The sequence below is a fragment of the Ascaphus truei genome, unplaced genomic scaffold (assembly GCF_040206685.1).
Source record: "Ascaphus truei isolate aAscTru1 unplaced genomic scaffold, aAscTru1.hap1 HAP1_SCAFFOLD_506, whole genome shotgun sequence".
NCBI classification, from domain to species: domain Eukaryota; kingdom Metazoa; phylum Chordata; class Amphibia; order Anura; family Ascaphidae; genus Ascaphus; species Ascaphus truei.
Genome location: NW_027456837.1, coordinates 220,160 through 244,473, shown reverse-complemented (window position 1 = coordinate 244,473; position 24,314 = coordinate 220,160). Strand labels below are relative to the sequence as shown.

Below are 24,314 nucleotides of genomic sequence, written 5' to 3'. Positions count from 1 at the left end.
TCGCAGTAAACAGTACTACCATCATCCTGTCATGAAAGCACATTGCCTAGGAGTAACATTTGACTCTTCCCTTTCCATCTTCATTCACGACACTGGCTAAAGTTTGTCGATTCTTTCTCTGTAATATTTCCAAGATTTGCCCTTTTCTCTGTCAATCTACTGCTAAAACGCCAATGCATGCCCTTATCGTATGGGTTAACATACTGCTAACAGGGCTCCCTGCTTCACAACTTTCTCATTTGCAATCTATCCAAAACTCTGCTGCTTGAATAATTTCCCTTTCTCCCACAACAGTATCTGCTCATCTCCTCCTCCTCCTTAAATCCCTCTCCTTGCTTCCCATCAAGTTTCAGATCACCTACAAAGTTCTCCTCCTTACCTTTTTGTTAAGGTTCTCTATTAGTGGTGTACCGAGTACCCGGCGTTACCCGACACATTTCCAGCTACCCGGACATTACTCGAAACCGGCCACTGAGAAGTGGACTTGGCCGGGTAATACCCGGCGTCGGGTAATGTCAGGGCAGCTGGAAATAATCTTTTATACTTACCTTTCCTAAGACATCTAGGATCAGCAGCAGCAGTCCTCTGATGTTGGCAGCATCAGAGGTGTCTTCACCTGGCGGGGGGAGCTGCAGGAATCACTTCCACAGCACCGAAGCAGGTAAGCTGTGTCTGTGAGCCTGCAGCTCCCCCGCCGGCTGAAGACACCACAGATGCTGCCACCGTCACAGGACTGCTGCTGATCCTAGATGTCACCGCCACCCGGAAGGTAAGTGCCAAACCGTGTACCCGACCGGGTAGAACCTTTCATTTTGGCCGGGTACCCGTTACCCATTTTTTTATAGTTGAGGACCCAGTCCAACACTATTCTCTATTCATCTGCTCCTTCCTACATATCATCTTTGGTCTCGTTATGCCCTTCCTCGTCTCCTAAGCTCTACTAATAGCTGTCTCCATTATACTTCTTACACCTCTACTGCGCACTCGCTCTCTTGCCTGAAACCCTTTCCCATCAATTTACCTGTGAAACTCACACACACTCAGTATATGCCAACATACCCTCTTCCACCCACATTTAAGATCAACCTTAAAATTCACAACTTAAATGAAGCATTTCAATAGCTTTTACTCGTTGCTACTGTCACTCATTCAGTCACTAACTATTGTTCCCAAGAAGTGCTTTATACTACAAGTACCCACCATTAAGGACAAGCATTGTCATCTACTGCACTTGTTCCCCCACCTGTTGTCTCTCTGTAAGTCTCCTTACATTTCTCTTAGATTGTAAACTACCCAGGACAGGGATTTACTTTCCTATTGTCTGTTTTTGTTTGTTGAACTTATTGTATAATAATTTCCTGTACTTTTTGGTCTCTCTTGTAAAGCGCTGAGTACACAATGGGTGGTATATAAATAGAGATATATGCAGAGTCTAGAGACAAGGCACACGTGTATAGGTAGCTACAGTTTATCCGGGACCGTATGCATCCTTGAAGTGCCTGTCCCAGTTATTTTCTATTGATTGCAATGTAGGAGTGTCTGTCCTGTCTTATTTTTATTATTATTATTATTATTATATATACAAAGATATATACAAAGATTGTTTCCTGTCGTTAGCATGACATTGTGTGACACAGTGTGATGTCATTGATTCAGTAGATTGTGTGCAGACCGGGACTGCAGTACAGTTTCACTGACATGAATAACTTGTGTGGTAGAAGCTCTAGAAGGAGCACAGCTGTGGGAGGGAGGTGGATTTGCTTTGTATCACATGGTTTGGAGCAAGGTTCATTGTATGTATCGTCAATAATAATTATAATAATAATAATGCAATGCTTAACTTTTTTATTTCAAGAGGAAAGACTGCAGAACAGAAGTGAATATTGAAGCCATGTGTTCATTTTCTTGCAAAATAGAAAATTGAAGGACAGTTGAAGAGGAGGAAAATGACTACACAGAGACAGATAAGCAATGTGTATATTTCTCATTTAGTATTTGTCGTTTTATTGACTCCAAAAAATCCGGCTGCTAAGGGTTTCGCATTGGACATATTCACCTCTACTCCACCCCTTCCTGTGATCTGTACCATGCAGATTTTTGTTGATTCAATACATCATGAATAGAGTGTGGCTACAGTATGAAGTACTGACCCAAGGACCACATCTACTACCATTCATAACAAGAACATGTGCAGTAGCGCACTGCTGCAGTTCTATGTTATTGTTATGAAAGGTTGAGGTGGTGCAATCATATGAATCTTGAGTGGGAGGGATCCTGTTTGCATCATTTAATTTGATCTAGGCCAGTAGAGTATATAACTCTCAGTACAGGTTACATATGGCATCAGTATTAGTGATTTAAAGAACAGAAAAACAGGAGTGGAGAACAAAACCAAGTAATGTTGAAGTTACTACTTTTTACTATTTACTTGGTCAGTCTGTACTGTCTACTCCCCACACAGCTGCTAAGGGTTTCCATTTGAGATACATTCACCTTCTACTCTGCACTACTGTGCTACCCTCTATTCAGAGATGAGTTCAAGTCATGTTTACCACTCTAAGGGCCTCATGCAGAGAGCATCGTTATTTCAAAACTCGCCATTTTTTGTTCAATTTCCCTCAGAAAACGGCATAAAATGGCGAGTTGCGAAAAACGCGCCATTTTTTTATTTCTATGTTTAAAACTCGCCTCGCGGCTGGCGAGAACCTCCATCGCGCCATTTTTAAAACTCTCCGAATGCAGAGAGGTGCGAACGGCAAGTAGCGGCTGTTCGCGCCAAAAAAAGGCGCGATTCTCGCATTTTTGCCGCGCCACGAAAATATGGCAAGATGGCGCTCGCCGCCTATAGTAAAGGGGAAAAAAAAGGCGCGAATTTGTTTTTACACGTTTCTGAAGCGCGCATCTCGCCAATTTAAACTCGCCACACGCATCCATGTTAAACATAGCAGAATTCGCACTTTTCTGCATATGGAGAATAAAACTCTCCAAAAAAGCTACTTTTTATGAAATTCGCCATTTTTAAAATTCTATGCTCTCTGCATGAGGCCCTAAATCGCTCTGCAGTCATTGATTCAGCACATCATGGGTAGAGCATGGCTATAGATACAGCAAGCTTTATTTTACCCTAATATTGCATTAAAAAATAGAATATCACTCAGTTTCCTACAGATTTACTGATGCTGATAATGCAGAATCTCACCCTCCCATCATAATACACCAGAGGAAGAAATAATCCTTGCTATATATGTACATTGTGTGACATATTGCCTCCATGACCATTGATGGCAAATACATATTCTGTATAGAGCAGCTGTGTTATGATGTAGTTGTTATTGATCATCATTGAGATATAATCACAAGAATCTTATGCAAAGGGAAACTGTCATTAGCATAGTGGGATTTCAGCCCCCAAACTTCTGTAATATTAATGCAATGTCTTACTTTTATTGCAGTGAACACCGAAGAGACGGATCTACTACAACACTGCACAGGACAAGAGTATACACTACAAGCAGCAAAATGATCATGCAGTTGACAATATGTTGTTCTGGTAATGTGCACAATTATTATGTATGGGCTCCACACCACAGTGCTGGACATATTTTGTTAACTTCAACACTACCCCTACCATGGAGATGTCTTCCTGTGATTGGTGTTACTGATTCAGTACATCATATACACAGTGTGGCTATTATATGATGGATTGATTTAATGAACCCACCAAACACTGATGACATCTGTATCATCTTCTGTAAAGTGCATCTACAGCAGGATATTATCAGCATTTGGGGTGATATAATCAGAGGCATCTATGTGCTTTTGTGCTGGGTAAAGTCCTCCAGCTGAACCGCCCCCCGCCCCCCACCCCCCTACACCTCCTGCCACACAGGCAAACTTACTTACACACACAGCACACTTACTTATGCACACTGACACTTGGCATACCTACACACACACACCCCACAGCCACTGGCATGCATGCAGAGTCCTGGGCATGCAGGATGGGCATGCAGAGTACAGAATATCTCCACCTTGCTCTGGCCCGTACTCTTGGCCTACCCCCAGCATCTGTCACCCACAACCTCTGTTCCCTCCCTGTAAATTGCTGCACTAACACACCTTGGTCAGCGCTGCAACCGATCACAGCACCGGATCATGTCACTGTGATAGGAAGCAGTGCTAATTGACCGGTCAATCAATGCCACGTGGCAACATACGCACCAAAAGAGATTTCCATGCCCCCTGACAGGCTACTCCCTGGACTGTGACCCTGCTCATCTTCCACCTCTGATCACAATAATCTCTCTTGGAGAGTGTAGCAAAATGGAGTTGGGGGAATCTCACCTCTGCAGTGCATGTAGAGTCCTGTATGCAGAGTACAGAAAGTCTCCACCTTAGTCTGGCCCGTACTCTTGGCCTACCCACAGCATCTGTCACCCACAAATAATACATACACTAATACTCCCCACAATACACACTTTAATACCTCCTCAATAATAATCTCCCCAATAATATTATAGTCTTAAACACAATATACACAATACCCCCTAACACAAGATACCCAATCTAATACTCTCCTCTGCACCTCAACATAATATACACACTATAATACCCTACACACAATATAATACTCCCACACACACACAATATACACACTATCCTCCTACCGCCATAAAACACAACCAATAATACACACACACTTTGTGGATGTTGGGACCAGCTCCTTGCATGCACCAGTGAAAGAGAGAGGCCCGCCATCCGTGCCTCCCTCCGTTTCCCATCTTCTCCCTGTCTCTCTCCCTCCCTTTCTTTGCATCTCCCTGCATCTTTGCATATACCCAGTCAGTGACGGCTCCGGTCACGTGATGCCTTAATATGGGCTTATCCATATATCTGTTGCAGAGATGGAGAGAGACCTGGAGATTTTACATTTCCTTATAATTCATATTGGTACTTAGTACGGGCACTTATTGTTTTATCAGTACTGGGTACCTGACCGTACTGGCCTACGAGTGAGAAGGCAATATTGGCATTACACAGTTACTGTTGAATATGTCATTCAATCCATTTTGAAAATAGTAATGCAATGTGGTTTTGTTTTGTTTGCTTTTTGCAGTAATGAAGAATGAAAAAGTTATATTAAAATTAAATTGGAGGGGAACTGGATTCAGCATTTCTTCATGAACTCTGCACTTGTGAGCATTGACCTTCTTGAGTGCCCTGACAGGTACACGCAACTTTAAGACTATAATCTTCATCAACTGCTGTGCAAGCTTTCGTGCTATACCTCCCCCTCCGGTTTTGATTTATACATTTGCTCTCTCAATTCATGTCCTCTAATATCTGGAGGCTCTCTCCTAGCATTTCTCTCTACCACAGCACGTCATCCCAATGTAACCTCTCTCTTGTTCTTTCTGTTTACTGTTTCCTCACTCCTCTGTAAAACTTTTCTAATTTCTCTAACTTCCACACTCCTGCTTTTATCCACATGTTCTATACACTTTCCTTCCCCTACCTTTGCATGTGTCTACACAAAGCACCATTTGTACAGACCTCTATTGCAGCTATTTCTGCACTGCTCAATGAAATGCACTCCTGCACATCCTATTCTCTTCCACCTTCCCTCATTCTCTACGCCCCCCTCTCAAAGCCCCCTCTCTCTACGTCTCCTCTCTCTACGTCTATCTGTCTCATTCTCTTGACGTCCTTCTCTCTCTACATACCCCTATCTCTGTCTCTCTCTACACCTATCTCTGTGTCTCCTTCTATGCTCGCTGATGTTGGGGGATATCTCTTATAATCTTGGACCGGCTCATATACACATCGGGCCTCCCTGCTAAGAGTGTTAACCTATCTAATGTAATCCACATTCCTTTCCTTACTTTTCTCTTCCCTTCTCCTGTGCCCTCTGGAATGTCCTTTCTCTTACTAACAAGGCTCTAGTTGTACATGACCTCTTCTGCTCTCATCATTCACAATCAGTCATTCCCCTCACCCCATCTTACCTGTCCCACTGATTTTCCTCTGCTTAATTAAACTCTCCTCTGACATCTACTCTAACCTCTCTGCTCTCTCTCTCTTTTCACTTAAACTAACAATCTTATTAACTCTTGCAATGCTATCCTATCTATATGCCCCTTCTAGGCTCTGACACACTCGTCCCTCTAACCCACACCCTTGGCTAAATTCCCAAACATGTTCATCACACTTCCACTCGCTGTTCTTAATGCCTATGAAGGAAATCTCACACTTGATGTTTGATTTTTCTACAGTAAAAATGTCTCCAGTCCTGTATAAAGCTGCTCTCTGGGGCCAAACCACACTACTTTTTTTTCCACATTCATCAACACACAAATTTAATTTACGCTGTCTTTTTTTCCCTGTATTTGACTCCCTCCACTAACCTTCTCCTCACACTTGCCATCCTTCCTTCACTTCTCCTCAAGCATTTGACTACTTCAGAGTCAAGGTGGATGCCACCCACAAGGAGATTCCTTCTGTCCCTTCCCCCTTCTCTCCTTCTACCTAATTCTGCTTCTGCATTTGACTCTTTTTCTTCTCTTACAGAGCTGGAAGCTAATCATCTTCTCTTCTCCCTCTACCACATGCCCTCTAGATCGTATCCCCTCACACCTTACTGCATCTCTTAGTCCCCACTCTCACCCACATCTTCAATTCCTCCCTATTCTCTGGCTCTTTACCCTCTTACTTTAAGCCTGTAGTGGTCACCCTTTTCTCAGAAACAACCTACACCCTATGTGCCTTACTAACTACCGCCCTGTATCCCTCCTGCTGTTTGTCTCCTAATTGCTAGAATGTCAACATTCTTAAATCACATTCCCTCCTGGATCCTTTACAACCTGCCTTTCGTACAGCTCGTTCTACAGACTGTGCTTAAAGCAAATTCCCAAGGTCACTTTTCCCTACTAATCCTACTTGATCTGTCTGCTGCGTTTGATGCTCTCAATCACTCTCCTCCTTCATATTCTTAACTCTCTCTTTGTATCCGTAACACAGTTCTATCCTGGTTTTCATCATAACTTTCCTGTCACACATTCTCCATCTCTGTTGCTAACATGTCTTCGTCTTCTATTGATCTGTCTGTGGGTATACATCAGGGCTCTGTTCTGAGATCTCTCTTTCTCTCTACATACTATCATTTGGTGACCTCATCAACTCTTTTGGCCTTAGATATAATCTCTATGCAGATGATACACACACAAATCTATCCACCCCTGCTCTCACTCCTGCAATCCAGTCCCTACTCTTGGGTTGCCTCCTGGCTATATGCTCATGGATGGCACTCCACTGCCTTAAACTTAATGTCTAAAACTGGGCTCATATTATCCCCTTTCTCCATCACAGTAAACAGTACTACCATCTATCTTGTCATCAAACATGTTGCCTAGGAGTAACATTTGGCTCTTCAATTCCATCTCCATTCACATGCATGGCCAAGGGTAAAGTTTGGATCCTCTTTCTCTGTAATATTACCAAGATCTTCCCTTTCCCCTCTCAACCTACTGCTAAAACTCCAATGTATACTGTTATCCTATGGGTTATTTTAAAATACTACTAACAGGCCTCCCTGCTTCACAACTTTCTCCTATGCAAAACTCTGCTGCTTGAATAATCTCACTTTCTCCCACAACAGTCTCTGCTCATCTCCTTAAATCCCTGTCCTGGCATCCCATCAAGTTTTTGTATCACCTACAAAGTTCTCCTCCTTACCTTTTTGTGAAGGCTCTCCATTAATCTGCTCCTTCTTGCATATCATCTTTGATCTCTCGTTATGCCCTTGCTCGTCTCTTGCACTATAACCATAACTGTCTCCTGTTAACTTCTTTCACCTCTACTGTTCTCTCACTTGCCTGAAACCATTTTCCATCACTGCACCGTACATGTGAAACTCCCTCACACTCAGTATATGCCAACATAACCTCTTCCACCCACATTTAAGACCAATCTTAAAATTCACGACTTAAATCAAGAATTACAAAAACTTTGACTCGTGGCTACTGTCCCACACCCACAGTCACTACTAACAACTATTGTTCCCAAGAAGTGCTTTCTACTAAAAGTACCCACCATTAAGGACAAGCAGTGTTATCTACTGCACTTCTTCCCCCAACTGCTGCCTCTCTTTAAGTCTTCTAACATTTCTCTTAGATTGTAAAGTTCCCAGGGCAAGGATTTACTTTCCTATTGTCTGTTTTAATTTGTCGCACTTATTTTTTATTTATTTTTTTCCCCTCTCCCCTAATGATATACATATAGGCTTTCCTGTCCTTTGCATGACATAGTTATTATGGATAACTATTGCATCATGTAGACTGCCTTTTCAGTGTGATGTAATTGATTCATTACTTTGTGTGCAGACTGTGACTGCAGTACAGTGTCACGAACATTAACGACTTGTGTGGTAGAAGCTCTAGAAGGAACACAGCTGTGGGAGGGAGGTGGATTTACTTTGGATCACATAGTTTGGCGCAAGGTTAATTGTATGTATGATCATAACCATGCAATGCTTAACTTTTATTTCAGGAGGGAAGAACAGTGAATATTGAAGCCATGTGTTTCTTTTCTGGCAGAAGAGAAATTTTGAAGGACAGTTGAAGAGGAGGAAAATGACTACACAGAGACAGATAAGCAATGTGTATATTTCTCATTTAGTATTTGTCGTTTTATTGACTCCACACAATCCAGCTGCTAAGGGTTTCGCATTGGACATATTCACCTCTACTCTACCCTTCCTGTGATCTGTACCATGCAGGTTTTTGTTGATTCAATACATCATGAGTAGAGTGTGGCTGCTGTATGAAGTTTTGACCCAAGGACCACATCTACTACCATTCATAACAAGAACATGTGCAGTAGCGCACTGCTGCGGTTCTATGTGATTGTTATGAAAGGTTGAGGTGGTTCAATTCTATGAATCGAGTGGGATGGAACCTGTTTGCATCATATGGTTTCATCTAGGCCAGTAGATTATATAACTCTCAGTACAGGTTACACATGGCATCAGTATTAGTGATTTAAAGAGGAGGAAAGCTTCAATGTGGAGAACAAAGCCAAGTAATGTTGAAGTTACTCCTTTTACCATTTACTTGGTCAGTCTGTACTGTCTACTCCCCACACAGCTGCTAAGGGTCTTCCATTTTAAATACTTTCACCTCCTTTTCTGCACTGCTTTGCTGCCCATTATTCAGAGATGCGTTCCAGTCATGTTTACCACTCTGAATCTCTCTGCAGTCATTGATTTAGCACATCATGGGTAGAGCATGGCTACAGATACAGCAAGCTATTATTATTTTATCGGCTGATCATCCATAATATTGCATTAAAACATAGAATATCACTTAATTTCCAAAAGATTCAGTGATGCTGATAATGCAGAATCTCACAACATTTCCCATCATAATGCCATAATGCACCAGAGGAAGAAATAATCCTTGCTATATCTGTACATTGTGTGACGTATTACCTTCATGACCATTGATAGCAAGTACATCTTCTGTATAGAGCAGCTGTGTTATGATGTAGTTATTGATCATCATTGACATAATCACAAGAATCTTATGCAAAGGGAAATTGTCCGCAGCGAAGTGAGATTTCAGCCCCCAAACGTCTGTAATATTAATGCAATGTCTTACTTTTGTTGCAGTGAACACTGAAGAGACGGATCTACTACAACACTGCACAGAACGAGCATACACTACAAGCAGCAAAATGATCTTGCAGTTGCAAGTATGTTCTGGTAATGTGCACAATTATTATTTATGGGCTACACACCAAAGTGCTGGACATATTCTGTTAACTTCAACTGTACCCCTTAAATGGAGATGTCTTCCTGGTGTTACTGATTCAGTACATCATATGCACAGTGTGGCTATTATATGATGGATTCTGCATCATCTTCTGTAAAGTGCAGCTCAGCATGATATTATCAGCATTTGGTGCGGTATAATAAGAGGTATCTATGTGCTTTTGTGCCTGATTTAAGTCCTCCAGCTTAATGCCCCTACACCTCCCACTACACAGGCATACTTACTTATGCATTCACTGACATCTGGCATACCTACACACACCCCAGAGCCACTTCCTTCCCCTGATGTCAGCGAGAGGATGGGCATGCAGAGTGCAGTAAGTCTCCACGTTACTCTGGTCAACAGTCTTAGCCTACCCCCAACATCTGTCACCCACAACATCTGTTCCCTCCTTGTAAAGTGCTGAACTATGTCACCTGGGTCAGCGCTATAGCTGATCACAGTGCCCGATCATGATGTCACTGTGACAGGCAGCAGTGCAGATTGACCGGCCAATCAATGCAACGCTGCAACATATGCACCAAATGAGATTTCCGTGCCCCCAGTCGGGCTACTCCCTTGGCAGCGACCCTGCTCGCCCCCCCCATAGTTCCATCTCTGATCACAATTATCTCTCTTGGAGAGTGTAGCAAATTGGAGTTGGGGGAATCTCACCTCTGCCATGCTTGGTCACAATCTGGGCACAGGACCTAAATAGTGGGCAATGTGGCACTTCTTACAGTAGAGAATAAGTATCTATATTCTTTACTTGTGTATTAAGGACCTAATTTGCATTAAAATTCAGTCCACATGGGACCAAGACTTTCTGGCTTACTGAACAAAGTGGAATTGTTTCGTAGAGGGTGGAGAATTGTATTTTATCTGAAATTACCCCCTCTGCACAAAATACAAACAATTATACACATAGACGTACCTTGTGGAAGTTGTTGCCCTCTATCTTCCTGTGGTCTCTCCCTGTTTCTCACCGTGCCTCCTCCCATTTCCTTGCACCTCTGCATCTCCGCATATATCCCTATACTCAGAGCCGGCTCCGGTCAGTGACATGGGATGCCCAAATATGAGCATATCCATATATGGGCATCCATGCCACTGACCGGAGCCCACTCTGTTGCGGATATGGAGAGAGACTGGGAGATTTACATCCTCTTATAATTCATATGGTGCATAGTACCGGCACATATTGTTTTACCGGTACTGTGTACCTTCTTACTTTCACACTGGTACAGTATGTGCTGCAGTGGGACTGAGAGGGATATATTGGTAACACATAGTCATTGTTGGGGGAATTCAATCCATTTTGAAAATAGTAATGCATTGTTTTTTACTTTTTTTTTTGCAGTAATGAAGAATGAAAAAGTTCTGTTAAAATTGAATTGGACGTGAACTGGATTCAGCATTTCATCCTCAACTCTGCACCAGTGTGAATTGACGTTCTTTAATGTTCTGACAAGGTACATGCAACATCTCTTCCTCTACCCCTACATCACCCTCTGCCTCTTGCCTCTCTCTCCACCTCCCTGCTAAGCGTAGTAACCCATCTAATGTAATCCACATTCCTTGTCTCACTTTTCTCTTCCCTTCTCACGTGCCCTCTGGAATGTCTGCTCTACGACTAACATGGTCTATTTGTACATGACCTCTTCTGCTCTCATCATCCACCACCTCTCATTCCCCTCACCCCTGTCCTACTCGATACCTCAGCTTAATTGAACTCTCTCCTCTGACATCTACCCTTATCTCTAACCTCTCCTCACTTTCTGCTTAAACTAACTATCTTGTTAACTTTTACAATGCTAGCACCTCCTCCTCCTCCCTCCTCCTCCCTCCTCCATCATCTATATGCCCCTTCTAGGCTCTGACACACTCATCCCTCTAAGGCCGTGATTATCATGGGCACACGCTTGGTCGTCCACAGTGCGTGCGAGCGATGCAGGGCCTCCCCGTCGCCTCGGACCTCAGTGCAGGGATTGCTGGAGCGACAGGCATGCGCTAACTTTGCCTTCTGTTGCGTGCTTACTATAGACGCAGCCTAACCCATGCATTGGTTTAATTCACAAGCACGCTCTCATCACACTTCATCACATCACACTGCTGCTCTTAACACCTATGGAGGAAATCTCACAGTCTGATTTTCTACACTAAACCTTTGTCCTGTTCTGTAAAACTCTGCTCCTTTTTTTAAGGTCAAACACTACTTTTTCCTCACTCATCAACACTCCAATTTCATTCACACTGTCTTCTATGTATTTGAGTCCCACCACTGACTTTCTCCTCCCACTTAACATCCATCCTTTATTTCTCCTCAAGCCTTTGCTCACTTGAGGCAAGGTGGATGCCATCCACAAGTAGATTCGTTCTCTCCCTTCCCCCTCTCTCTTTTTCTATCTAGATCTCATTGCACTCTTGACTCCTTTTCTCCTGTCACAAAGCTGGAACCTGATCTTCTCTTCTCCCTCTACCACATGCCCTCTCAATCCTATATTCTCACTCTCACCCACATCTTCAATTCCTCCATATCCTTTGGCTCTTTCAACTCTTCCTTTTAAGCATGCAGTGGTCACCCCTATTCTCAAAAATAACCTTGACCTTGTGTGAATTTCTAACTATCGCCCTGTATCCTTCCTACCATTTGCCTCCTAATTGCTAGAACGTCTTGTGATCTCCCGTTTGAACAACATTCTTAAATCACATGCTCCTCTGGGCCCTTCACAATCTGCTTTTCCCAATGTAAAAAATTATGTACATAAAGAAAATTCCCAAGGTCCATCTTACTTACTAATCCTGCTTGATCTCTCTTCTGCTTTTGATACTGTCAATCACTCTTCTCATTCATATTCTAAACTCTTTCTTCGTATCCGCAGCAAACTTATATCCTTGTTTTCATCATACTTCTCCATCACACATTCTCCATCTCTGTTGCTAACGTGTCTTTGTCTCCTGTTGTTTTGTCTGTTGGTATACCTCAGGACTCTGTTCTGGGACCTCTCTCACTACATACTATCACTAGTTGACCTTATCAACTATTTTGGCCCTTGATATCATCTCTATGCAGATGATACACACACCTATCCACCCTACCGTCACTCCTGCAATTTAGTCCCTAGTTTCGGGTTGCCTCCTGGCTATATCCTCCATGGATGACACTCTTCTGCCTTAAACCTAATGTCTAAAACTGAGCTCCTCATATTTCCCCCTAAATCTGGCCTAATATCACCTTTCTCCATCGCAGTAAACAGTACTACCATCATCCTGTCATGAAAGCACATTGCCTAGGAGTAACATTTGACTCTTCCCTTTCCATCTTCATTCACGACACTGGCTAAAGTTTGTCGATTCTTTCTCTGTAATATTTCCAAGATTTGCCCTTTTCTCTGTCAATCTACTGCTAAAACGCCAATGCATGCCCTTATCGTATGGGTTAACATACTGCTAACAGGGCTCCCTGCTTCACAACTTTCTCATTTGCAATCTATCCAAAACTCTGCTGCTTGAATAATTTCCCTTTCTCCCACAACAGTATCTGCTCATCTCCTCCTCCTCCTTAAATCCCTCTCCTTGCTTCCCATCAAGTTTCAGATCACCTACAAAGTTCTCCTCCTTACCTTTTTGTTAAGGTTCTCTATTAGTGGTGTACCGAGTACCCGGCGTTACCCGACACATTTCCAGCTACCCGGACATTACTCGAAACCGGCCACTGAGAAGTGGACTTGGCCGGGTAATACCCGGCGTCGGGTAATGTCAGGGCAGCTGGAAATAATCTTTTATACTTACCTTTCCTAAGACATCTAGGATCAGCAGCAGCAGTCCTCTGATGTTGGCAGCATCAGAGGTGTCTTCACCTGGCGGGGGGAGCTGCAGGACACAGCACCGAAGCAGGTAAGCTGTGTCTGTGAGCCTGCAGCTCCCCCGCCGGCTGAAGACACCACAGATGCTGCCACCATCACAGGACTGCTGCTGATCCTAGATGTCACCGCCACCCGGAAGGTAAGTGCCAAACCGTGTACCCGACCGGGTAGAACCTTTCATTTTGGCCGGGTACCCGTTACCCATTTTTTTATAGTTGAGGACCCAGTCCAACACTATTCTCTATTCATCTGCTCCTTCCTACATATCATCTTTGGTCTCGTTATGCCCTTCCTCGTCTCCTAAGCTCTACTAATAACTGTCTCCATTATACTTCTTACACCTCTACTGCGCACTCGCTCTCTTGCCTGAAACCCTTTCCCATCAATTTACCTGTGAAACTCACACACACTCAGTATATGCCAACATACCCTCTTCCACCCACATTTAAGATCAACCTTAAAATTCACAACTTAAATGAAGCATTTCAATAGCTTTTACTCGTTGCTACTGTCACTCATTCAGTCACTAACTATTGTTCCCAAGAAGTGCTTTATACTACAAGTACCCACCATTAAGGACAAGCATTGTCATCTACTGCACTTGTTCCCCCACCTGTTGTCTCTCTGTAAGTCTCCTTACATTTCTCTTAGATTGTAAACTACCCAGGACAGGGATTTACTTTCCTATTGTCTGTTTTTGTTTGTTGAACTTATTGTATAATAATTTCCTGTACTTTTTGGTCTCTCTTGTAAAGCGCTGAGTACACAATGGGTGGTATATAAATAGAGATATATGCAGAGTCTAGAGACAAGGCACACGTGTATAGGTAGCTACAGTTTATCCGGGACCGTATGCATCCTTGAAGTGCCTGTCCCAGTTATTTTCTATTGATTGCAATGTAGGAGTGTCTGTCCTGTCTTATTTTTTTTATTATTATTATTATTATTATTATTATATATACAAAGATATATACAAAGATTGTTTCCTGTCGTTAGCATGACATTGTGTGACACAGTGTGATGTCATTGATTCAGTAGATTGTGTGCAGACCGGGACTGCAGTACAGTTTCACTGACATGAATAACTTGTGTGGTAGAAGCTCTAGAAGGAGCACAGCTGTGGGAGGGAGGTGGATTTGCTTTGTATCACATGGTTTGGAGCAAGGTTCATTGTATGTATCGTCAATAATAATTATAATAATAATGCAATGCTTAACTTTTTTATTTCAAGAGGAAAGACTGCAGAACAGAAGTGAATATTGAAGCCATGTGTTCATTTTCTTGCAAAATAGAAAATTGAAGGACAGTTGAAGAGGAGGAAAATGACTACACAGAGACAGATAAGCAATGTGTATATTTCTCATTTAGTATTTGTCGTTTTATTGACTCCAAAAAATCCGGCTGCTAAGGGTTTCGCATTGGACATATTCACCTCTACTCCACCCCTTCCTGTGATCTGTACCATGCAGATTTTTGTTGATTCAATACATCATGAATAGAGTGTGGCTACAGTATGAAGTACTGACCCAAGGACCACATCTACTACCATTCATAACAAGAACATGTGCAGTAGCGCACTGCTGCAGTTCTATGTTATTGCTATGAAAGGTTGAGGTGGTGCAATCATATGAATCTTGAGTGGGAGGGATCCTGTTTGCATCATTTAATTTGATCTAGGCCAGTAGAGTATATAACTCTCAGTACAGGTTACATATGGCATCAGTATTAGTGATTTAAAGAACAGAAAAACAGGAGTGGAGAACAAAACCAAGTAATGTTGAAGTTACTACTTTTTACTATTTACTTGGTCAGTCTGTACTGTCTACTCCCCACACAGCTGCTAAGGGTTTCCATTTGAGATACATTCACCTTCTACTCTGCACTACTGTGCTACCCTCTATTCAGAGATGAGTTCAAGTCATGTTTACCACTCTAAATCGCTCTGCAGTCATTGATTCAGCACATCATGGGTAGAGCATGGCTATAGATACAGCAAGCTTTATTTGACCCTAATATTGCATTAAAAAATAGAATATCACTCAGTTTCCTACAGATTTACTGATGCTGATAATGCAGAATCTCACCCTCCCATCATAATACACCAGAGGAAGAAATAATCCTTGCTATATATGTACATTGTGTGACATATTGCCTCCATGACCATTGATGGCAAATACATATTCTGTATAGAGCAGCTGTGTTATGATGTAGTTGTTATTGATCATCATTGAGATATAATCACAAGAATCTTATGCAAAGGGAAACTGTCATTAGCATAGTGGGATTTCAGCCCCCAAACTTCTGTAATATTAATGCAATGTCTTACTTTTATTGCAGTGAACACCGAAGAGACGGATCTACTACAACACTGCACAGGACAAGAGTATACACTACAAGCAGCAAAATGATCATGCAGTTGACAATATGTTGTTCTGGTAATGTGCACAATTATTATGTATGGGCTCCACACCACAGTGCTGGACATATTTTGTTAACTTCAACACTACCCCTACCATGGAGATGTCTTCCTGTGATTGGTGTTACTGATTCAGTACATCATATGCACAGTGTGGCTATTATATGATGGATTGATTTAATGAACCCACCAAACACTGATGACATCTGTATCATCTTCTGTAAAGTGCATCTACAGCAGGATATTATCAGCATTTGGGGTGATATAATCAGAGGCATCTATGTGCTTTTGTGCTGGGTAAAGTCCTCCAGCTGAACCGCCCCCCGCCCCCCACCCCCCTACACCTCCTGCCACACAGGCAAACTTACTTACACACACAGCACACTTACTTATGCACACTGACACTTGGCATACCTACACACACACACCCCACAGCCACTGGCATGCATGCAGAGTCCTGGGCATGCAGGATGGGCATGCAGAGTACAGAATATCTCCACCTTGCTCTGGCCCGTACTCTTGGCCTACCCCCAGCATCTGTCACCCACAACCTCTGTTCCCTCCCTGTAAATTGCTGCACTAACACACCTTGGTCAGCGCTGCAACCGATCACAGCACCGGATCATGTCACTGTGATAGGAAGCAGTGCTAATTGACCGGTCAATCAATGCCACGTGGCAACATACGCACCAAAAGAGATTTCCATGCCCCCTGACAGGCTACTCCCTGGGCAGTGACCCTGCTCATCTTCCACCTCTGATCACAATATTCTCTCTTGGAGAGTGTAGCAAATTGGAGTTGGGGGAATTTCACCTCTGCAGTGCATGTAGAGTCCTGTATGCAGAGTACAGAAAGTCTCCACCTTAGTCTGGCCCGTACTCTTGGCCTACCCACAGCATCTGTCACCCACAAATAATACATACACTAATACTCCCCACAATACACACTTTAATACCTCCTCAATAATAATCTCCCCAATAATATTATAGTCTTAAACACAATATACACAATACCCCCTAACACAAGATACCCAATCTAACACTCTCCTCTGCACCTCAACATAATATACACACTATAATACCCTACACACAATATAATACTCCCACACACACACACAATATACACACTATCCTCCTACCGCCATAAAACACAACCAATAATACACACACACTTTGTGGATGTTGGGACCAGCTCCTTGCATGCACCAGTGAAAGAGAGAGGCCTGCCATCCGTGCCTCCCTCCGTTTCCCATCTTCTCCCTGTCTCCCTCCCTTTCTTTGCATCTCCCTGCATCTTTGCGTATACCCAGTCAGTGACGGCTCCGGTCACGTGATGCCTTAATATGGGCTTATCCATATATCTGTTGCAGAGATGGAGAGAGACCTGGAGATTTTACATTTCCTTATAATTCATATTGGTACTTAGTACGGGCACTTATTGTTTTATCAGTACTGGGTACCTGACCGTACTGGCCTACGAGTGAGAAGGCAATATTGGCATCACACAGTTACTGTTGAATATGTCATTCAATCCATTTTGAAAATAGTAATGCAATGTGGTTTTGTTTTGTTTGCTTTTTGCAGTAATGAAGAATGAAAAAGTTATATTAAAATTAAATTGGAGGGGAACTGGATTCAGCATTTCTTCATGAACTCTGCACTTGTGAGCATTGACCTTCTTGAGTGCCCTGACAGGTACACGCAACTTTAAGACTATAATCTTCATCAACTGCTGTGCAAGCTTTCGTGCTATACCTCCCCCTCCGGTTTTGATTTATACATTTGCTCTCTCAATTCATGTCCTCTAATATCTGGAGGCTCTCTCCTAGCATTTCTCTCTACCACAGCACGTCATCCCAATGTAACCTCTCTTGTTCTTTCTGTTTACTGTTTCCTCACTCCTCTGTAAAACTTTTCTAATTTCTCTAACTTCCACACTCCTGCTTTTATCCACATGTTCTATACACTTTCCTTCCCCTACCTTTGCATGTGTCTACACAAAGCACCATTTGTACAGACCTCTATTGCAGCTATTTCTGCACTGCTCAATGAAATGCACTCCTGCACATCCTATTCTCTTCCACCTTCCCTCATTCTCTACGCCCCCCTCTCAAAGCCCCCTCTCTCTATGTCTCCTCTCTCTACGCCTATCTGTCTCATTCTCTTGACGCCCTTCTCTCTCTACATATCCCTATCTCTGTCTCTCTCTACACCTATCTCTGTGTCTCCTTCTATGCTCGCTGATGTTGGGGGATATCTCTTATAATCTTGGACCGGCTCATATACACATCAGGCCTCCCTACTAAGAGTGTTAACCTATCTAATGTAATCCACATTCCTTTCCTTACTTTTCTCTTCCCTTCTCCTGTGCCCTCTGGAATGTCCACTCTTACTAACAAGGCTCTAGTTGTACATAACCTCTTCTGCTCTCATCAGTCACAATCAGTCATTCCCCTCACCCCATCTTACCTGTCCCACTGATTTTCCTCTGCTTAATTAAACTCTCCTCTGACATCTACTCTAACCTCTCTTCTCTCTCTTTCTTTCTGCTTAAACTAACAATCTTATTAACTCTTACAATGCTATCCTCCTATCTATATGCCCCCTCTAGGCTCTGACACACTCATCCCTCTAACCCACACCTTTGGCTAAATTCCCAAACACACTCATCACACTTCCACTCGCTGTTCTTAATACCTACGGAGGAAATCTCACACTTTGTTTGATTTTTCTACAGTAAAAATGTCTCCTGTCCTGTATAAAGCTGCTCTCTAGGGCTAAATACACTACTTTTTTCCACACTCATCAACACTCAAATTTAATTTACGCTGTTTTTTTCTCTGTATTTGACTCCCTCCACTGACCTTCTCCTCCCACTTGCCATCCTTCCTTCACTTCTCCTCAAGCATTTGACTACTTCAGAGGCAAGGTGGATGCCACCCAAAAGGAGATTCCTTCTGTCCCTTCCCCCTTCTCTCCTTCTACCCAAATCTCCTTCTGCACTTGACTCCTTTTCTTCTCTTACAGAGCTGGAAGCTAATCATCTTCTATTCTCCCTCTACCACATGCCCTCTAGATCGTATCCCCTCACACCTTACTGCATCTCTTAGTCCCCACTCTCACCCACATCTTCAATTTCTCCCTATTCTCTGGATTTTTGCCCTCTTACTTTAAGCCTGTAGCGGTCACCCTTTTGTCAGAAACAAACTACACCCTATGTGCCTTACTAACTACCGCTCTGTATCCCTCATGCTGTTTGCCTTCTAATTGCTAGTGTCAACATTCTTAAATCACATGCCCTCCTGGATCCTTTACAACCTGCCTTTCGTACAGCACGTTCTACAGACTGTGCTTAAAGCTAATTCCCAAGGTTTTTCCCTACTAATCCTACTTGATCTATCGGCTGCGTTTGATGCTCTCAATCACTCTCCTCCTTCATATTCTAAACTCTCTCTTGGTATCAGTAACAAAGTTCTATCCTGGTTTTCATCATAACTTTCCTGTCACACATTCTCCATCTCTGTTGCTAACATGTCTTCGTCTTCTATTGATCTGTCTGTGGGTATACATCAGGGCTCTGTTCTGAGATCTCTCTTTCTCTCTACATACTATCATTTGGTGACTTCATCAATGCTTTTGGCCTTAGATATAATCTCTATGCGGATGATACACACACAAATCTATCCACCCCTGTTCTCACTCCTGCAATCCAGTCCCTACTCTTGGGTTGTCTCCTGGCTATATGCTCATGGATGGCACTCCACTGCCTTAAACTTAATGTCTAACACTGGGCTCATATTATCCCCTTTCTCCATCACAGTAAACAGTACTACCATCTATCTTGTCATCAAACATGTTGCATAGGAGTAACATTTGGCTCTTCAATTCCATCTCCATTCACATGCACGGCTATGGGTAAAATGTGTTGCCTCTTTCTCTGTAATATTGCCAAGATCTTCCCTTTCCCCTCTCAACCTACTGCTAAAACTCCAATGTATACTGTTATCCTATAGGTTATTTTAACATACTACTAACAGGCCTCCATGCTTCACAACTTTCTCCTATGCAAAACTCTGCTGCTTGAATTATCTCACTTTCTCCCACAACAGTCTCTGCTCATCTCCTTAAATCCCTGTCCTGGCATCCCATCAAGTTTTTGTATCACCTACAAAGTTCTCCTCCTTACCTTTTTGTTAAGGCTCTCCATTAATCTGCTCCTTCTTGCATATCATCTTTGATCTCTCGTTATGCCCTTGCTTGTCTCTTGCACTATAACCATAACTGTCTCCTGTAAACTTCTTTCACCTCTACTGTTCTCTCACTTGCCTGAAACCATTTTCCATCACTGCACCGTACATGTGAAACTTCCTCACACTCAGTATATGCCAACATAACCTCTTCCACCCACATGTAAGACCAATCTTAAAATTCACGACTTAAATCAAGCATTTAAAAAACTTTGACTCGTGGCTACTGTCCCACACCCACAGTCACTGCTAACAACTATTGTTCCCAAGATGTGCTTTCTACTAATTGTACCCACCATTAAGGACAAGCATTGTCATCTACTGCACTTCTTCCCCCAACTGCTGCCTCTCTTTAAGTCTTCTAACATTTCTATTAGATTGTAAAGTTCCCAGGGCAAGGATTTACTTTCCTATAATCTGTTTTTATTTGTCGCACTTATTTTTTAATTATTTTTCCCCTCTCCCCTAATGATATACATATAGGTTTTCCTGTCATTTGCATGACAGAGTTATTATGGTTAACTATTGCATCATGTAGACTGCCTTTTCAGTGTGATGTAATTGATTCAGTACTTTGTGTGCAGACTGTGACTGCAGTACAGTGTCACGAACATTAATGACTTGTGTGGTAGAAGCTCTAGAAGGAACACAGCTATGGGAGGGAGGTGGATTTACTTTGGATCACATGGTTTGGCGCAAGGTTCATTGTATGTATGATCATAACCATGCAATGCTTAACTTTTATTTCAGGAGGGAAGAACAGTGAATATTGAGGCCATGTGTTTCTTTTCTGTCAGAAGAGAAATTTTGAAAGACAGTTGAAGAGGAGGAAAATGACTACACAGAGACAGATAAGCAATGTGTATATTTCTCATTTAGTATTTGTCGTTTTGTTGACTCCACACAATCCAGCTGCTAAGGGTTTCGCATTGGACATATTCCCCTCTACTCTACCCTTCCTGTGATCTGTACCATGCAGGTTTTTGTTGATTCAATACATCATGAGTAGAGTGTGGCTGCTGTATGAAGTATTGACCCAAGGACCACATCTACTACCATTCATAACAAGAACATGTGCAGTAGCGCACTGCTGTAGTTCTATGTGTTTTATTAAAGGTTGAAGTGGTGCAATCATATGAATCTGGAGTGGGATGAATCCTGTTTGCATCATATGGTTTCATCTAGGCCAGTAGAGTATATCTCTCAGTACAGGTTACACATGGCATCAGTAGTAGTGATTTAAAGAACAGAAAAAACAAGAGAAACTTCAATGTTGATAACAAAGCCAAGTAATGTTGAAGATACTCCTTTAACTATTTATTTGATCAGTCTGTACTGTCTACTCCCCACACAGCTACTAAGTCTTCCAGTTGAGATACATTTACCTCCTACTCTGCACTGCTGTTCTGTCCTCTATTCAGAGATGAGTTCCAGTCATGTTTACCACTCTGAATCACTCTGCAGTCATTGATTCAGCACATCATGGGTAGAGCATGGCTACAGATACAGTAAGCTTTATTTTACCGGCTGATCATCCATAATATTGCATTAAAACATAGAATATTACTCAGTTTCCAAAAGATTCAGTGATGCTAATAATGCAGAATCTTACAACACATCCCATCATAATGCACCAGAGGAAGAAATAATCCTTGCTACACTACCGACACGTTTTATTGAAGCACGGCTAGCACCGCAAGCCGGGGGATGCCCCGGCGTGCTAGCCGCACTCCCTCAGCGTGCCGCGCATCACCGATGCACGGTCACGCGTCATCGGGTGCCTGCGCCCCCTGCACGCGCGTCCAGGGCTCCCCGAGGGAGCACTGGTGTCCCGCGATGTGGGGGACAGCGGCAGGGGGTTCCGGGGGACCCGACGGACCCGGCAGCGGAAGGGAGAAAGCCCCGATCGGAGGGCGCTCCTCCGCTGCTTCGGCGTGCGCCCGGCACCCTCCGGCACGCGCCAGGTTACTGCTGCGGCCAAGAACGGGCAAATGCTCGAATAAACTCGGCCGCAGCAGTATATCTGTACATTGTGTGACGTTTGGCCTCCATGACCATTGATAGCAAATACATATTTTGTATTGAGCGGCTGTGTTATGATGTAGTTGTTATTGATCATCATTGAGATATAATCACAAGAATCTTATGCAAAGGGAAAATGTCTGCAGCATAGTGGGATTTCAGCTCCCAAACTTCTGTAATATTAATGCAATGTCTTACTTTTATTGCAGTGAACACTGAAGAGACGGATCTACGACAACACTGCACAGGACAAGAGCAAACACTACAAGCAGCAAAATGATCTTGCAGTTGCAAGTATGTTCTGTAATGTGCACAATTATTATTTATGGGCTACACACCACAGTGCTGGACATATTCTGTTAACTTCTACCCCTACCATGGAGATGTCTTCCTGTGATTGATTCAGTACATCATATGCACAGTGTGGCTATGATATGATGGATGGATTTAATGAACCCACCACCCACTGACATCTGCATCATCTTCTGTAAAGTGCAGCAGGATATTATCAGCATTTGGGGTGGTATAATCTGGGGCATCTATGTGCTTTTGTGCCTGGATAAGTTCCTCCAGCTGAACCACCCCCCTATACCTGCCACACAGGCATACTTACAGAGCACACTTACTTATGCACACTGACACTTGGAATACACACACACACACACACACACACACACACAGACAGACACTGTCATGCATGCAGTGTCCTGTATGCAGAGTACAGAAAGTCTCCACCTTACTCTGGCCCGTACTCATGGCCTATCCCCAGCATCTGTCATCCACAACCTCTGTTCCCTCCCTGTAAAGTGCTGCACTAACACACCTGGGTCAGCGCTGCAGCTGATCACAGTGCCGGATCATGATGTCAATGGGATAGGCAGCAGAGCTGATTGACAAGTCAATCAATGCAGCTCCGCAATATATGCACCAAAAGAGATTTCTGTACCCCCTGTCAGGCTACTCCCTGGGCAGCGACCCTTCTCACCCCTCTCATTCCACCTCTGATCACAATAATCTCTCTTGGAGTGTGTAGCAAATTGGAGTTGGGGGAATCTCACCTCTGTAGTGCATGGTCACAATCTGGGCACTGTACCCAAATATTGGGCAATGTGGCACGTCTTACAGTAGAGAATAGAATAAGTAACTATATTCTTTACTTGTGTATTAAGGAACTTATTTGCAATAAAAATTCAGTCCACCTGGGACCAAGACTTTCTGGTTTTCTGAACAAAGTGGAATTGTTTTCCTATAATTTTATATTCTCTGAAATGTAACATCACAATAAAGTACTCCTATTTTTTTCCTTTGTGCTTTTTTATGGACTATTCCTTTATGTATTTCACTTAATGGGACTAATTACCTTACGATTAGATTTCACTTGTATTTTCTTGGGTTACTCTTTGGAATTTCTCTCTGTGTTCATTTATACTATCTTATTTAGAGCAGTCTTTGCCATTGGACCCCATTTCTTGCCAGAGAGATCTGTAACACAGAGTATTGAAGAGAGTACAGAACAGTGGTGAAGTAGATTTTTATGCTTCTAGGCAGCCTCCCTTCTCACCATGTATTCTGCCCCCGACGGTCTCTTGCACTGCTCCCTCCTACACCCACTCTCCTCACTCTTCCCTCCCCTCCCCGCTATCACTCAATGACCCCCTCTCATTCAATCCTGCTCCCTTACTCCCCCCTCACTCATTCTTCCTTCTGCACACACAATCCTCCCGAATATCACTCCCAAACAACACACACACTAATTCTCCCCACAATACACACTATAATACCTCCTTGTGACGATAGCTTCCACAGGCTTATTAATATTACACAAAAATAATTGGGTTTGAACTGAACGAGGCTTAAGATATAATAAATTGTATTTATTCCTTAGAATATAGGTGAACACAACAGATAATACAGTAACGAACAAGAAGTACACTTACTTAAGGGTTGGGGAATGAGAA

General features: G+C 42.9%; 1 long non-coding RNA gene across 3 annotated transcripts in view; it reads left to right on the top strand.

Moving 5' to 3' along the window:
- The window catches only part of LOC142485001 (uncharacterized), a 32,047-nt gene extending 8,385 nt beyond the window's left edge, over positions 1–23,662 (top strand). The window contains exons 6-17 of one of the 3 annotated variants that reach the window (XR_012798337.1): positions 1,856–1,973; positions 3,453–3,550; positions 5,117–5,227; positions 8,545–8,656; positions 9,665–9,757; positions 11,167–11,278; positions 14,904–15,021; positions 16,010–16,107; positions 17,672–17,782; positions 21,085–21,194; positions 21,689–21,842; positions 22,566–23,662. This is a non-coding gene — a long non-coding RNA (uncharacterized LOC142485001). The remainder of the gene's footprint in view (positions 1–1,855; positions 1,974–3,452; positions 3,551–5,116; positions 5,228–8,544; positions 8,657–9,664; positions 9,758–11,166; positions 11,279–14,903; positions 15,022–16,009; positions 16,108–17,671; positions 17,783–21,084; positions 21,195–21,688; positions 21,843–22,565) is intronic. The other 2 variants (XR_012798338.1, XR_012798336.1) reach the window with 2 other exon arrangements.
- The last annotated feature ends 652 nt before the right edge of the window (positions 23,663–24,314 follow it).